The following is a 14,146-nucleotide window of genomic DNA, read 5'->3' on the forward strand; positions in this document are numbered from 1 at the left end:
CCTGGGGCGGCCGGGGCCCCGCTAGGCATTTATCGCGCCTCCCGGGACCTCCGGGGGAGGGGGCGGGGCCCGGCAAGAGGCGGGGCCTGGTGGCCGAGGGGCGGGGCGGGCCGAGGGGCGGGGCCTGCTGAGCCCAGGGCCCGGAGCTCGCGGGAGGCTCGCTGGCCGCACGTCACTCCTGCACAGCGAGTGCTGGAGCACTAGCTGCCGCTAGCTCGGTCAGGGCGCCCCCTCCGCCCGCCTCCCGCTTCCTCCTCCGCTGCCTGCCGCCGCCGCCTCCTCCTCCTCCACCATTGTATAATGCTCCGAGCGCGCAGGCAGAGGACGGCGGAGTCTTAGCTTCGGTCTCGCCTCCAGCCCGCTCCTCGGAGCCACCCTCGGGCCCCCGGAGCGGGGGATTCCGCATGGAGCGGGAGTAGCTTGAGGAGTGGGCAGAAACCCCTCCTGATGTGTTAGTTCCCAGGTGGAGCTGCATGTGGTAAGTTCTCCCGGCGCCGGGTTGGAGGGGATTCTTGGATGCGCTGGGCTCCCGGTGGGTGGGGGCGGCGTTGGGACCTCGCCAGGGCCGGCTGAGCCGGGAGGGCGGAGGAGGGGCCCGGGCGGCCGCGGGGGTCGCGGGCGCCTCGGCGAGAGGGACCTGGGCTGGAGCAGGTACCGGGAGGAGCGCTCCCTCCGGCTGCTTCCCGGCCCCGCTCCCTTGGACCCCCGGGCCAGCGCCGGGGACCCCCAGCGTTCGCGGGCAGATCTGCTGGGGGAAGGGCAGGGGACGGGCAGTCACGGACCGGGGTCAGGAGGGGGTCGGGAGCTAACCAGAGCCCAGCGGCGGGGCGGAGGGAGCTTGGAGCTGTCGCTTTTACAGCTGGGATATGTGTGCGTGTTGTGGCGGTTGTGTTGTTGTGAACGTGCGAGACTTTTTTTTTTTTTAAGGCTCGTATTGCTGGCGCGAAGGCTGCTTCACTTTTGAGTTCTGTGGCCGGGTTTGCATCCAACTTGCTTTAGTGTGTTTCTGTTAGTTTCCCTGTGTTTTAGCTTAAAAACATACCTCTCCACCCTCTTTTCGCCCGTGCCCAAGTGAATTGATTTTGAATGTGTATGTATGTTAAACTTGATGTCTCATTGGTTTTTAAGTTAGAAATCTACAAGTCATCTTGGTCGTGACCGCCTATGACTGAAAGGGAGGGGGCTGAGGGGAGTCAGCTGTCCCAAGCCCTGGACTTTGTACCATTAAGACAGGGTGCCGTCAGAGGGCCACTGCATCGAGAGAAAGATCATAAATTGTTTTTTTTCCCCCTTGGCCACGAGTTACCTTACTTTTAGCAGAAGTAATAGTAATAGATTGAGATAGGAGTAGAGTTCTGTGTTTATCCTTAAATTTCTCAAAAAGATTAGATATAATTTGTTTTAGAATAACTTTTTGCTTTCAAGCTGGTTAATTTCAGGATGTTTCAGGAGGTGGAAAGTAAGTTTTTACAGGCACTGAGTGGGGAAGGACATTCAGCAGGGCGAGACATCCAGCTTCAAACTATACCAGTTTTAATTGTAATCAAGTTGGGCAGCCTCATTTGGTCTTAAGGAAGACAGTATATGTTTTCAAGCTTTGTTCATGAAATATACTGTTTGATTTCCCAATATATGTTAAGAAATGTCCATAATGTGTGTAAAGAGCCTAGAAGTTGTAGTAGCCAATAGGATCCCTGAGGCCTTAAGTGTTCAAAGTAGCCTTTTATAATTAGGGACTAGTCTCTGACAAGAGTGAAGTGGGCTCTTGGCTCCACTCAACCCCTGGAGGACAGTCCACCTGATTGCCTCTGGGTTGTTTTGCTGATGGGGGGGGGGGGATAGTTGTTCAGCTACTCAGAAGGCGTGTCTCACCCCTAGAACTCCTCCCAGTCCTCCCCCTTTTTATAGCAGTCTATTCTGATTTGAGTGTAGTAGGGTGTGCTCTGAGGATGAAAATACCCATCCTAAGATCCCAGCTTCTGGCACAAGCAAGAAGAGCTTGTTCATGCATCTCCGCTTTCCTGTTCATTTTAGCAGTTTCTTCGTGGAAAAACAACAAAAAGAGAGATAAACGTTAGAAATTTTCCTTTAGCTTTATTGATTTACTTAGAAATATCATATGTTAATGTAAAGTTGTCTATGTTGTTCATCAGGTTTGGAACCCTTTAAAATAATTTTTATTTCTTTCCTCCCCCCTAATTAAAATGTGCTTAACCATGTTGCTGTCAGGTGAGAAATCTTATGAAATGGATTTGACAGCCTTTCTTTTTTTTAAACATTCAGCTCTGTTCCTGGCGTTATTACAATAGGTGGGAGAGAAGACTCACATTTTATAATACCAACCAAGTGTACGACACGAGTGTCCTAGGGAACAGTTTTATTGTCAGACGAGTGTCACAGCTTCTTAGGTAACAGCTGCTCCGGCCTGTTTCCCTTAAAAAAATTAGAAAGGGATATTAACTCAGATTTAGAAAACCTTTAGACTTCTATTTGCTGAATTGTGCCCTTGAAAGCTTTTTTATTTAATTGAGAAGCTGAAATATAAATTTTACCCAGTTGCCATGCACTGAATTATTAATAATGAGATAGTTAGTGTATATTTTGATATTTTAAAACTCACTCAAATTTGTGTAGCAGCTGATAGCTTTTGGCATATGCTATTTTAAACAGTGTTCCAATGACAGAATAAAAGTTACAACGCTACTTAGAAAGGCGCACACACACAAAGCAGATAAAAAACATATAAGGGGAGGTTGAAGATATATACATATATACAGACATACAAATACATAAAGATTTTTTTCTGTCAAAAGTTAAACTGACAGAAAATAATAAATAAAAATAAAAGCATACTTCAAATTATCAGTAGCAAATTGTACTAAAAGTTTGCCCTTGGTCAAAATATTTTACACTTTAGCTATTAAGAAAGATAAAAGTTACAACAGAAACCCTTAGAGGTTTCTTTTGCTGTGGTTCCTTGTTAGAGGACACTAGTAAAAGCATGCAGCTTTATTTTATATTTTGTTTATATCAAAAAAAAAAACAAGACGACTTTGTCAATATTACAACAGAGATTTTTAAAATGTATAGATAAATATGGTATTTAGGAGTGTGAACTTTAATTCACTTGTAGAATTTTTTTAGATTTTGTTGCTATAGAAATTTCATCCTTACTGTTACGGCCTATCCTATAGGAGATAGCTGTAGTTGCAGTAGTTTCTTGCCAAAGGAGAGAGGGAGAGGGGGCAGAGAGACAAGAGAGAGGTGTCTCTGATTGCTGAGTGCAAAGATCAGGTGTATGCTCAAGGCACCAGAGGGCAAGCTCCAATTTTAAGTGAAAATGGCCTCGAAATAAGGGTAACACCTACTTTCATAGGTTTTTCCATTAATCAACACTGACCAGCAGAACACGAACATCAAAAAATGCAGTGGCCACTGCATATGCACAGATCATATATTTTCTACTGACTGTTAATAATTATTCCTTAAACAATTGACCGAAACCCCCAAGCTAGGACTCCTGCTTAAGACATGTGTGGATATTTAATTTAGTTTCAGTATTCTTGAAGGAAAGAGCAACTAACCAAAGTTAGCGTATCTTTTAAACGAAATTATTGTCTCCAGTGGCCAGTGCGGTTGGTGTTAAAGGCAAACTTGTGCCCTCCGTGCAGATGCTGGGAAACCCTGTGAGCAGCGCTGTCCCCTGGAGCGCCCGTCACTCATTGTGTGGAGCGGTGTCTTTCTCCATGAGCACTGTGTGGCAGTTCATTCTTTGTATGAATCTGTGAATGGCATATGTCAGGCCAATAAGACGACATTCCTATTCTGGGTAATAAATAGATGCCTTGTTTTTGTTTTTGTTTTTTTTTTTCCTTGAAGATCATGAGACAAACAAAACATGCTTGGCTGTCTAAAAATTTTCTTTGAAATACAAATAAAAATTTCAAAATAAAAACATCGCAATATCTTTGAAAACATATGATTCCTAATAGGACAAAACAGATGCTTATCATTTAAACAAGCGCCACATACAGACAATGAAAACTCCCTTTTGGAAGGAAATTCTGCTGTCTTTGTGGTCTGAGGGCTCCTGAAGCTGGAAAGCCTCCTTCGTCTCCTCTCAAGATCTCCCGTCCCTCCTCTCTCAACTTAATTGGGAATCCCTGCCAGGATTCACTGAAGCAAACCCCACGATTTGATGTATCTATCTTAGCAAGCTGGGAACACAGAAGCTGTATTCCGCACCAACTGCAGCTTTCAGTTCAGAATGGAGTCGGCATCTGCTCTCTTGTCTGGCCTCCTCTTACACTTGCACGCCGTGTGTCCATAGCTGGCCCTGCCCCTGAGCAGGGACGGCAGAGGAGGGCTGAGTGTGCCCGCTCGGCGCCGCCCCGTGTGGAGTGAGCAATGCGGATGCGCGGGGTGGGGGCTGGAGGGAGGAGAGTGGAGGACAGCTCTGGAGCCGACCGTGCAGCTGCTACAGCAGGTCTGACTAGTTTTAGGTGCCCAAAGGCAGCTTTGTTTCTCTAGTAACTCCAGGTAGCAGCAAACCTCAGCTCTTAAAACGAATTCATGTCTGAATTACTATCTTTCTGTCCCTTTGCAAAAACCTGTAGCTTTGCAGAGTTGCTATTTAATTCTAAGCTTTTTTTCCTTTAAAAACCTTCATAGGTGGTTAACTGAAAGCAAGACGCTAAACCAGGCATTTTTGTGCTTCTAAGGAGTTTCATGTAGAATAGTGAAGGGGAAGGAATTCTGGCTCTTCAGGACACACACACACACACACACACACACTCACTCACTCGTGTTTCTAGCTGTCTGTGTGAACCTGTTGAACAAAAGTAAAAAGTATTACTTGATCATGCCATGGTAAGAAAATTAAATAATGAAGCGTTACTTGCTGCAGATCAACCTTTAGCCCCTTGCTCTGCTCTCCTGGCTGACTGCTTATCATTCCACGCCAGCCGCAGCTCCCGGGCTTCAGGCAGGCCTGCTGGAGTACCCCACCCTGGTGTTTAGAAGTGTTGAGTTAAACTCAGGGAATCTGAAAGTCCCAAGGTCATCTCTGCACCAGAACAGGTTTGCATAAAATTCTAGCCACACCAATGAGATAACGAGGTGGTGACTGTTTTAATCTGATCCTCCCTTAGTGGTTACCCATTTTACAATAATACATGATACAGATTTGCTTTTCAGATTTCTTTCCTTTTTTGAGGAGGGAATCTCCATGTATGTGTGTACTTCTCTGTCTTCTCTGCTGTCGTAGAAAACCCACCTGGCAGAGGAATTTGAGCACAGTGCGTGGTCTGTAGCTGATGAAGAAATTTTTGCGCTGCCTCTGTGCTTGTCACAAACCTGGTGATGGTCTTTTCTGAACAGTTTTTTAAACAGACTGCTTTTTAAAATATTTTTATTATGGCCAGAAATATAAAATAAAATAGATTTTACCTGGTGTTGGTTGTTAGCTGTCTAACAGTAAGTAGTTGGTTAACAAATTCAAAGCGTGGATTCCTCAAGTGGCACCTGCCTTCTTGCTTCTGAAGCCCCTAAAGATAGGCAGGATGTTCAGGGGTGGCAGTGGGGTGGGTGGGAGGCAGGTCTCCTTAAAGGTCCTTGAAGATCATAGAAGTTCAAGTTCTGACAGGTAGTTTCCTTAGAAAATAAATATTTATTACATTCAGTGTGGTGCTCTGATTAATTTTATTGTATTTGACTAAATGACTTTGTGTAAATAAAGTCCTGTGGGTCATTAATTATCAATACCCAGAAGCCCTTGGGAAGAAATACCTGTTATCTCAAAATAGCCCCAAAGTAATTTTTTTTTTAAGATTTATTTTTTATTGATTGATTGATTGATTGATTGATTGCTATGTTGGGTCTTCGTTTCTGTGCTAGGGCTTTCTCTAGTTGCGGCAAGCGGGGGCCACTCTTCATTGAGGTGCGCGGGCCTCTCACTATCGTGGCCTCTCTTGTTGCGGAGCACAGGCTCCAGACGCGCAGGCTCAGTAATTGTGGCTCACGGGCCTAGTTGCACCGCGGCATGTGGGATCTTCCCAGACCAGGGCTCGAACCCGTGTGCCCTGCATTGGCAGGCAGATTCTCAATCACTGCGCCACCAGGGAAACCCAAGTAATTATTTTTAAAAATGAATGGCTGCCATCTTTACTAAGTATCATTCACTGCCCTCAAGCATAGTTTGTATCCTCATTTCCGTTTTCTACTTTGTGAATTATTCAAGTATATGATATAAAGTTTAAATTGTCTTTGTAAAACCTTATCAGGAGCCTGCCTAATTCTTAGAATTAACTGAAGTAAACATTCTGAATATGTATGTTGCTTATATGAAACAGATATTTACATAGTAGAATAGTTATCTCCTCCCCTTTACGCATCTCTAAGTATATGTCTTTTATCATGTACCTAAAATTTTTATACCCATATGTCCTATTGTAAAAATGTGATCGTTTTCTTTTAAGGAACCCAGATTTAGACCATACAGTGCAGTGTTTAGATTTACTCAGTGAGTAAATAAGTAAATAAAGAATATTTATCTGGTTTTCTTCTTTAGATTGCATGTGGAAGTTAAAAGATGAAATATGTTCTGTATTTGTGAGGAATATAAAGCATGTCTTCTTTTAAGTGATTTTTCAATTTGAAAACAAAGAAGATTAAAAACTAATAATAACCTGTAAGAAACACTTTCATAAAAACACTTCCCGATGTAGCATACTTAGTTTTTGTTAGTTTTATTCAGTGGCAAGTTAGTTGGCTAACAAAACCTAGACGGTAATCTTTGGTTTTAATTAAGATGCAATTTTATTTTTCACAGATTTGTTCTAGCAAATTATATTTACCTGTTTTAGTATGACTGTTTTATGTATCTGAAAGCGCTCTTTAAAACAACAACAACAAAAAACCAAAACACTGCCACATACTTTTGGCAAAGCATTTGTTTCTACCCTAAGCTTTTTCCCCCTGACCTTGTTTATTAAGGGTCTCTAGTGTGAGGGGAAAAACAAGGTATCTTTGGGGAAAAGATGGTTCAGGAGGGTTGACACCAGAATCCCGTCCAAGCAATTATAAGTACTGGAGAAAAAAATATTTTCATTATGCATGGGAATGGGGGTGGGGTGAGGCTGGCTAGCCTTTACTGGCACATCATATTAAGGGAAAGAAATTAAAATCTAAGAATTCCTTCCCTTAATGATAACGAGGCTTTAGATTCAGCATGCTAAAGATGTGTTCCTGACACCAAACTAGTGTGGTAATAGCATCATAATTTTAATGACTACAATAATATTTATAAATATAACATTATAATAGTTCATGTTTGCCAAGTTTCATATGGAAGGATTGGTGGTAATAGTTCGTGTCTTATGAACACTATTATTGAACATACAATATCATAGAACTTCAACTTGTGATTGGAATAGGAAGAATTCCAGCAAGTTATACAATCAACTTGCTTCATTATCTCTTTAAGGTTACCTGAGTTACATTTTACGATTAAATGGCTCCTTCCCAATATTCTTTACGAAGTTTTCCCAAATAACTGCCTGGAGCCATTTCTGTTCAGTGTGGAGGTAATTTCCTGTTATTAAGAAGCAATAGGATTATTGAAGGCTTTTCTATCCTAGTAAAATTCCTACTGCTAACCTTGAGACTCTGTGTGGTTGGGAGATCACCTTAGGACGCCCCCACTGGAAATTCTGAACTGCTGGCTTCTCCCAGTCCACATCTTATCACTCGGGTTGTATGTTTGTTGTTGTGTGTTTGTTCTCACTTCAGGAGTCCTCCATGGATCTTTTTAACCATGGTTTTTGAAACATCAGTGTTACTTATATACAGACAACAGCCTTTTTTACATGTAGTATTTCCAGATTCTGAACCATAGCATAAAATAATTTAGTTTGGTCTTTGCAGGGCTCTTGGCTTGCTTAGCAGTGTCCTATGGAGACCTGAATTTGGGAACAATCTTGGAAACGTGTATACTTTGAGAGATCGATCTCTAGTTAGAAATCGCAGTGAATAACCAGACTTCAGGCGTGCCTGTTGCTCTGCTGCGCCCCCTCGTGGTTAGATGTGATATGCTCTTTCAAAGCTTAAGAGGAGTCTCCACTTGTGCTGGGCGTGCTTGTTTACATAGAGCATTTATAGCTTTCTTCTATGTAAAATAACCTATCAAGTTAATATAATAGTTCTCGCTAAGGGTGCAAATAGTTTATTGTGCTTATTTGATTTTTTAATTTGTAGAATTTTAAAAATATGTATTGGTGTTGTGTGTGTGTGTGTTTTACCTTTTTCTTATGGAAAATTCCCAACACACTCAAAAGTAAAGAGAAGAGTACAATGCATCCCTTGTGCTTATCACCCGGCTTCAACAGTTATCAACATTTTGTCAGTTTTGTTTCATCTTCACGGCCGTTTCCTTCTAGAACATTTTAAAGCAAATTCCAGGCATCGTATCATGTTATGTTTTTGTTAAACTTAAGTTTAGAAACTGTATAATTCGGCTCAATCTTTTACTTTAGGTGTGCAGTGCTTTTAGCCAGAATTGTTAGGTAAAATAAGAGAACTGTTGGCATTCTCAGTATCTTTGGAAGAGGTGACTGGTGTCCCTAGCTTCCTAAGAGTTAGGTTTAAAACCTAAAATTCCCAGCTGGCGGAGGAACCAGTAAGACAGGATATTAGAAACATTTTCTAGTACTTAACAGTTACATTCTAAAAAGCCCATGTTTCTTTCCAGATGTTTATTAACAAGGCCGTAATTTATTCCAAAGAAATATTCACTTGAAACACTCTCTCCCAGAATTTGCCTACTAAATGAAGTTAGTTGTCAACATTTTTAAACGTCCTTTTCTTTTTCCGAGAGAAAATATGATGTTTGACAAACCAGCAGCGTCAGAAACCGTCTTCAATTCAATAGAAGTGTGTAAAAATCCTGAGAGGGAAAGCTAGAGTTTCTTAAAATGTAGACTTGAGGAAGACATCCCCAAGCAGTAAAAGTTGTTGTTTTAATTGACTTCGAGGTTGCCTTCCTGGCTTAATTTCTGTTTGTCTCCCAGGCTTTAAGACGCTGTCAAGAAAGCAAGGAGGATTGTTCGCGGCGGTCCGGGTCCAAGTGCAGAGCCTGATCGCGGCTACGCGGCCGTGCAGTGCCTGCGGCCGAGCCCGAGTCCCCCGCGCCGCCCGGAGAGCCCGGGGAGGCGCCGCGGCAAACAGTGGTGTCGGGTTACAGCTTCGGAGCCGCGCCGAGCGCGCCTAACTGGCTTGATCTAGTGACTGGCTTCATAATTACATTGCTGATTTGTTAGGGAAGGCTTTGTCTTACTTACCAATTAGCATGGATGTTACTGCAGGGACCTCATCCTGGATGAGCTTGGGTTTAAAAAAAAAAAAAAAAAAAAAAGCTTCCCCGTTCCGGGCAGCTTTAGGTGTTCAGTTACTCACCCTTGTCTTCTGGGAGCCCTCACCCTGTCTGTAAACACGCAGAGGCTTTCTCCCTGTTGGAATTTTTTTGTTTGTTTATTTTATTTTATTTATCTTTGGCTGCGTTGGGTCTTCGTTGCTGTAGTTGCGGCGAGTGGAGGCTACTCTTGGTTGCGGTGCGTGTGCTTCTCATTGCGGTGGCTTCTCTTGTTGCGGAGCACGGGCTCTAGGCGCGCGGGCTTCAGTACTTGTGGCACACGGGCTTAGTTGCTCAGTGGCATGTGGGATCTTCACGGACCAGGGCTCGAACCCGTGTCCCCCTGCATTGGCAGGCGGATTCTCAACCACTGCGCCAGCAGGGAAGCCCTCCCTTTTGGAATTTTGCCCGTGTTTCTGCCATTCCCTAAGGCCAGAGGCAATCGCTTTGGGGTCTGCAGGAGTGCTGACCCACAGCGCCTCCTGGAGGCTCACCACCCCGGTTTTGGGGGAACTGCACCGGCCACAGCGCATGACACCCCCCCGCTGGGAGATCCTTGCAGGCTGACCCCCCTTTCTGTCACCTCTCTCCCCGATCTGCCAGCACCACCACCTAGCATGTCCCTTCAGGGTGGCCTTTCTGTTCTCCTGGTGGGTTCTGTTGTTACTTGGGGGAGGAGGGGTGTTAAAAGCATAGGTGTTATCAGATTTCTGAGTCCTGGGTGTTTTTGTTTGTTTGTTTGTTTGTTTGGGTGTTTTTTAAGGTGTAATATTTTAACAGTGTGGAAAGTTGTCTAAGCAAACCTGGCTTCTCCCCGTAGAAGGGGGATGGGGCCTCTCCTTCCTTCCTGGGAGCTGCTGTGTGACTGTCTGACAGAAGAGCCTTTTCCCAGAGTTCGCCCACAGCTGGTGAAAGGTGTCCTGGTTAGGAGCAGAGGCTCTCCATTTGGACCACCTCAGAAGCAGGATCCAGAGTGCATTGTAAGGCAGGTGTATGGGGTGAGGAGAGGAGAGATGAGAAAGGTTCTGTTTCAGAAGTTGTCTCACCAGCATTTCTGGCCAGCCTCTCTTCTGCTCTTGGAAGACTGTCGCACACTCAGTACTTTTGCCAGGGGCACTCCTTTCTTCTTCCACTGCCCCCAAAAGAAACTGAAAGAATGTGTGTGTTTCCACTTACAGGACTTTGGGTTTGGTGGCTCAGGATGTCAGAGTGAGGAAATAGCCTCTGCTAGCCTGTTTGAAGACACTCGTCACATGTCTTGTCTTAGCTTCTTTTTTCTTCAAATTGGCTAGATCCATGAGGAGAAGTCATCATTCTGAATCATTGGCATTACCATAAATGCCTCGCTTTTATGATTTTTAGTGTCAGCATGGGCACTTCTGGACTGCTCAGCAAGCAGTAATCACACCAGTGGCCACACAGGATGGTGTAGTTCAGGAGATTAGGGACCCTCTGGATTAGGAGCCTTTCACTTGAGAGATGTTAACTTAGTGACACAGGCATAAGTGTGCAGACCAGTGACTCATCCCAAAGCAGGCACCAGGGTCTTCACCCTGGTGAGCACGTAGAACGAGACCAGTTCTCTGGGAGCCGAGGGCCCCACTAGTAACTACCCTTCCCCGACAGCAGACACCAGGGCTGAGTTCTGCCTCGTTAACTGACTGTTGAGACAGTATGTCACTTAATCATGAAGCCTGCTAACACTCAAAAGCCCTGGATTTCTAGTTGTCGCTTACTATTCCAAAAGGAAATTGGAACAAGCTTTTGAAAATGTACACAAAGTACAAACCATCCGGCCTTGAGGTGTTTTGGAGTAATGTCTTTTGGGATCTCCCCTGTCTGCCCCACCTCTGTGTGTGGACCAGCGTCCCTCCGCCCGGATGGGTGAGCTGAGCTGGGAGCCATTTCCACTCCCTCCCCGGCCGCTTGCCTCCGCTCTCAGCTGCCTCTTTGATCATGTGGTCGGTCATACCTTCCCCAATCATTTCCTCCCTTCAGAAATTGGAACTAAGCTATCAATTTTGACCTTCTTTTAAATGCCTTTTGTAGCATTAGTTCCCTTGGATACTGAGTAGGATGAGGTGGAGGGTTTTCCTTCTATCTGGGGTGATGACTATTTGGGGGGATGAATTGAGTTAGAGCATAATGCAGTCTTTTGCATCTTTTTTCGACCCGCAGCGAGTCAGAAAGACAGCCCTAGTGGTGCGCAGAGGAGGGTTCCCAGTTTGGGCCTCTCACAAGCCCGAGCAGTGATGCTGCCCGCAGGGGCCGCACAGCCCCCTCCGTGCACCTGTTAATCAGCGGCCACCAGGCTCTGGGCCTCTAGGGAGCACTAGTGGCCACAGAGGGCTGCAGGTTAAAGCAGTGGATTTTGTTGTTGTTAGTGGGGATGACAGAAGTGGTGGTTTGCAAAAGTAGATTTAATATTCTTCATTTAAAAATCATAACATTTATTTTGACAGTTCAAATAACATTAAAGGAGAGTGATTTAAAAAATTTTTCCAAGACATAGCTTTTAAACAATTGAAAAACATTGAGTTTAAAAGAAGTTTTTTGATTGCTTGTGGTTTTTTTTTTAATGTTTGCATTTTTTTCCCATAATGCCTTAAAAAATAGAAAAGCTATGAAATGCTCCCTTTTAACACATAGGTACTATTCCAGTTTCTCTTTGGACGTTGGGCATAAGGCCTCACTGCCATTCACTCTGTGATCACAGCAAGAAGAATCTAGGCCCCAGTGAGCAGGTGGGATCTGATATACCAGTCTGAGAAGCTGAGCTTTATCATTAAAATTGAGCTGAAGACATCTTAATTCTGCATGTAGTCTTTCTTTTTTAATGTCAGTTGCCATCACAGAAACGCTGCTCATTCTTTTTTTCCTTACCTGCTTAGGCACAAGTAGGGAAGCCCTTTAGACTCAAGTTTAACTGAGTAAAGATATTCTCAGGCTTACATATGAAATAGCCGGATGGGGAAAAAAGGAAGTCATAGTTCTCAAAATGAGGTCCGCAGATCAGCATCACCTGGAAACTTGATGGAAATGCACATCTTGGGCCTCCACACCAGATGGACTGAATGAGAATCTGGGATAGTGTGTGTGGGTGCGGGGGGGCAGCATTCTGTGTTAACTAGCCCCCTCGGTGAGTCTGATGCTCACCCAAGTTTGAGAACTAAAGATCGAGAGAGGCATCCCTGCCCACCCGCTGTGCCTCGGGTACTGACAAATCTCCTTACCCAGGGCCTGCCCTGTACAGCTGTGCCCTCTGAGATTCGTTCAACCTTCCCCTGTGTCATACCCTCCCTCCCATGCCAAGTTTACAGTCAGAGCCAAAGACACACATCTCTGTCTTTGTTTTACAGTCCTTCTCTGGCTGTCCCTCAGTGTCTTTTCTCATTCTTTCCATTTACTATTTATCCAGTGACTATTTCTGGAGCATCTTCTGTGTATCAGGGACTGCCCTAACCTGAGGACACAGAGACGAACGGAACAGTCTGAAACCCTCAGAGGGCTTACCGTCTGGGGTGGGAAACCGACATTGAGAGACAATCCTGCCTTAAACAGAAACCTCAGATCCTATCCCCAGAAGTCCCCTGGTCACCTCAGTCTGTACTAATCTCTCAGACTCCTTGCTGTGAGAGTCATTCAGAATCTGGAATTGCAGACTCCCCAATAGGTAATACCTTCTCCTGTTTCTCTGGTTCTTTCTCTTCGGAGGAATCTCCCAGTGACATGTTACTTTTGATTATCTGCCCAAGCGGATTGTAGCTTTTGAGGGCAGGGTCCTTCCTAATGAAAGCGGCACAACTGAAAGCCAGGTTTAGTATCTGGAGATTTTTATTCACTATTAAACTTCCTGGAAAAGTCCGGCAGAGAAGTGTTCATTTGTATTGCTACCCTTGAGTTTTGGTCTCTATTTTCAAAACTTAGATTGCTGCAGTTACTACTTGCCAAAATTTACGTTAAGCAAATCAGAATGCTAGGGGTTTGTTTCTAACAAGCTTATTGGGGAGGGAGGGTGTTTTATCTGGAAGCTTATATTAAGAGCCAGTGAATATTCAATAGAAGAGTGGCTGTGGTTAGTTTTAGGCCCCTCTGGGTGGGCAGGAAAGGGAGGACCCACCTCACTGCCCCACGTGGGGGTCTCTAACCAGCCCTGAAGCTCAGGGCCCCTTCTGGGCCTTTGACTCAAAGACTGGGTAGAAGACATGAGCTTTGGGCCTGGGTCTTCTCAAGCCAAGGGAGGAGGCAAAGTGGGGCGCCAAGCCTCAGGGTGGCCTGGAAAACCGACTTATCACAGGCCCCCTTTGGTGAACTGCAGGCTACCACCCCGGTGTCCAGGTCCACCGCCAAGGGCCCTCTCGGGCAGGAACAGCAGACACCCCCTTCCCTCTTGTTAGCTTGAAGCCCCTAATGAGCTCCAGCCACTGCTCCATCCTCAGGCTGCAGCCAAGTGAGGCCTTTTAAAACGCCTCGTGCCTCTCCAATGGCCAGAAGAGCTATTGCTATTGTCTTAGCGCGCCCGAGGAGAAGGCTTCAGGCAGCCTGGCCCTCGGGTTCTTGCGAAGCTTGTCTTCTCTTTGAATTGTGTCTGCTCCAAGGTGTGGCATTCACACAGCACCGGGTGAGGGTCCTTCTCACCGCCCTCCCACTTCCAGGAGCTGGAGGCCTCTTCTGAACGTGGGCAGGCGGGACTCTCAACAGTTCGTTAAGCAAACTTCGGGAAAACTTTAATTTTTTACA

The 14,146-nt window shown here is 45.1% G+C and overlaps 1 protein-coding gene and 1 long non-coding RNA gene across 4 annotated transcripts in view; one reads left to right on the plus strand and one right to left on the minus strand.

Annotated features, from left to right (window-relative positions):
* Positions 1-14,146, plus strand: part of SERTAD2 (SERTA domain containing 2) — a 113,886-nt gene that overhangs the window by 91,205 nt on the left and 8,535 nt on the right. The window contains exon 1 of one of the 3 annotated variants that reach the window (XM_082426661.1): positions 151-478. The exons of the other annotated variants lie outside the window; for them this stretch is intronic. The gene's annotated coding sequence lies outside the window, so the exon portion shown is untranslated. Of the gene's footprint in view, positions 1-150; positions 479-14,146 lie in introns of those variants that run through there. 3 annotated transcript variants of the gene reach the window in all.
* LOC309643730 lies at positions 2,175-9,056 on the minus strand. The gene is made up of 2 exons (XR_014254037.1): positions 5,449-9,056; positions 2,175-2,433 (listed from the first exon to the last, which is right to left on the minus strand). It is a non-coding gene; the product is annotated as an uncharacterized lncRNA (long non-coding RNA).

The sequence above is a fragment of the Balaenoptera physalus genome (genome assembly GCF_965194825.1).
Source record: "Balaenoptera physalus genome assembly, chromosome: 15".
In the NCBI taxonomy this organism is placed as follows: domain Eukaryota; kingdom Metazoa; phylum Chordata; class Mammalia; order Artiodactyla; family Balaenopteridae; genus Balaenoptera; species Balaenoptera physalus.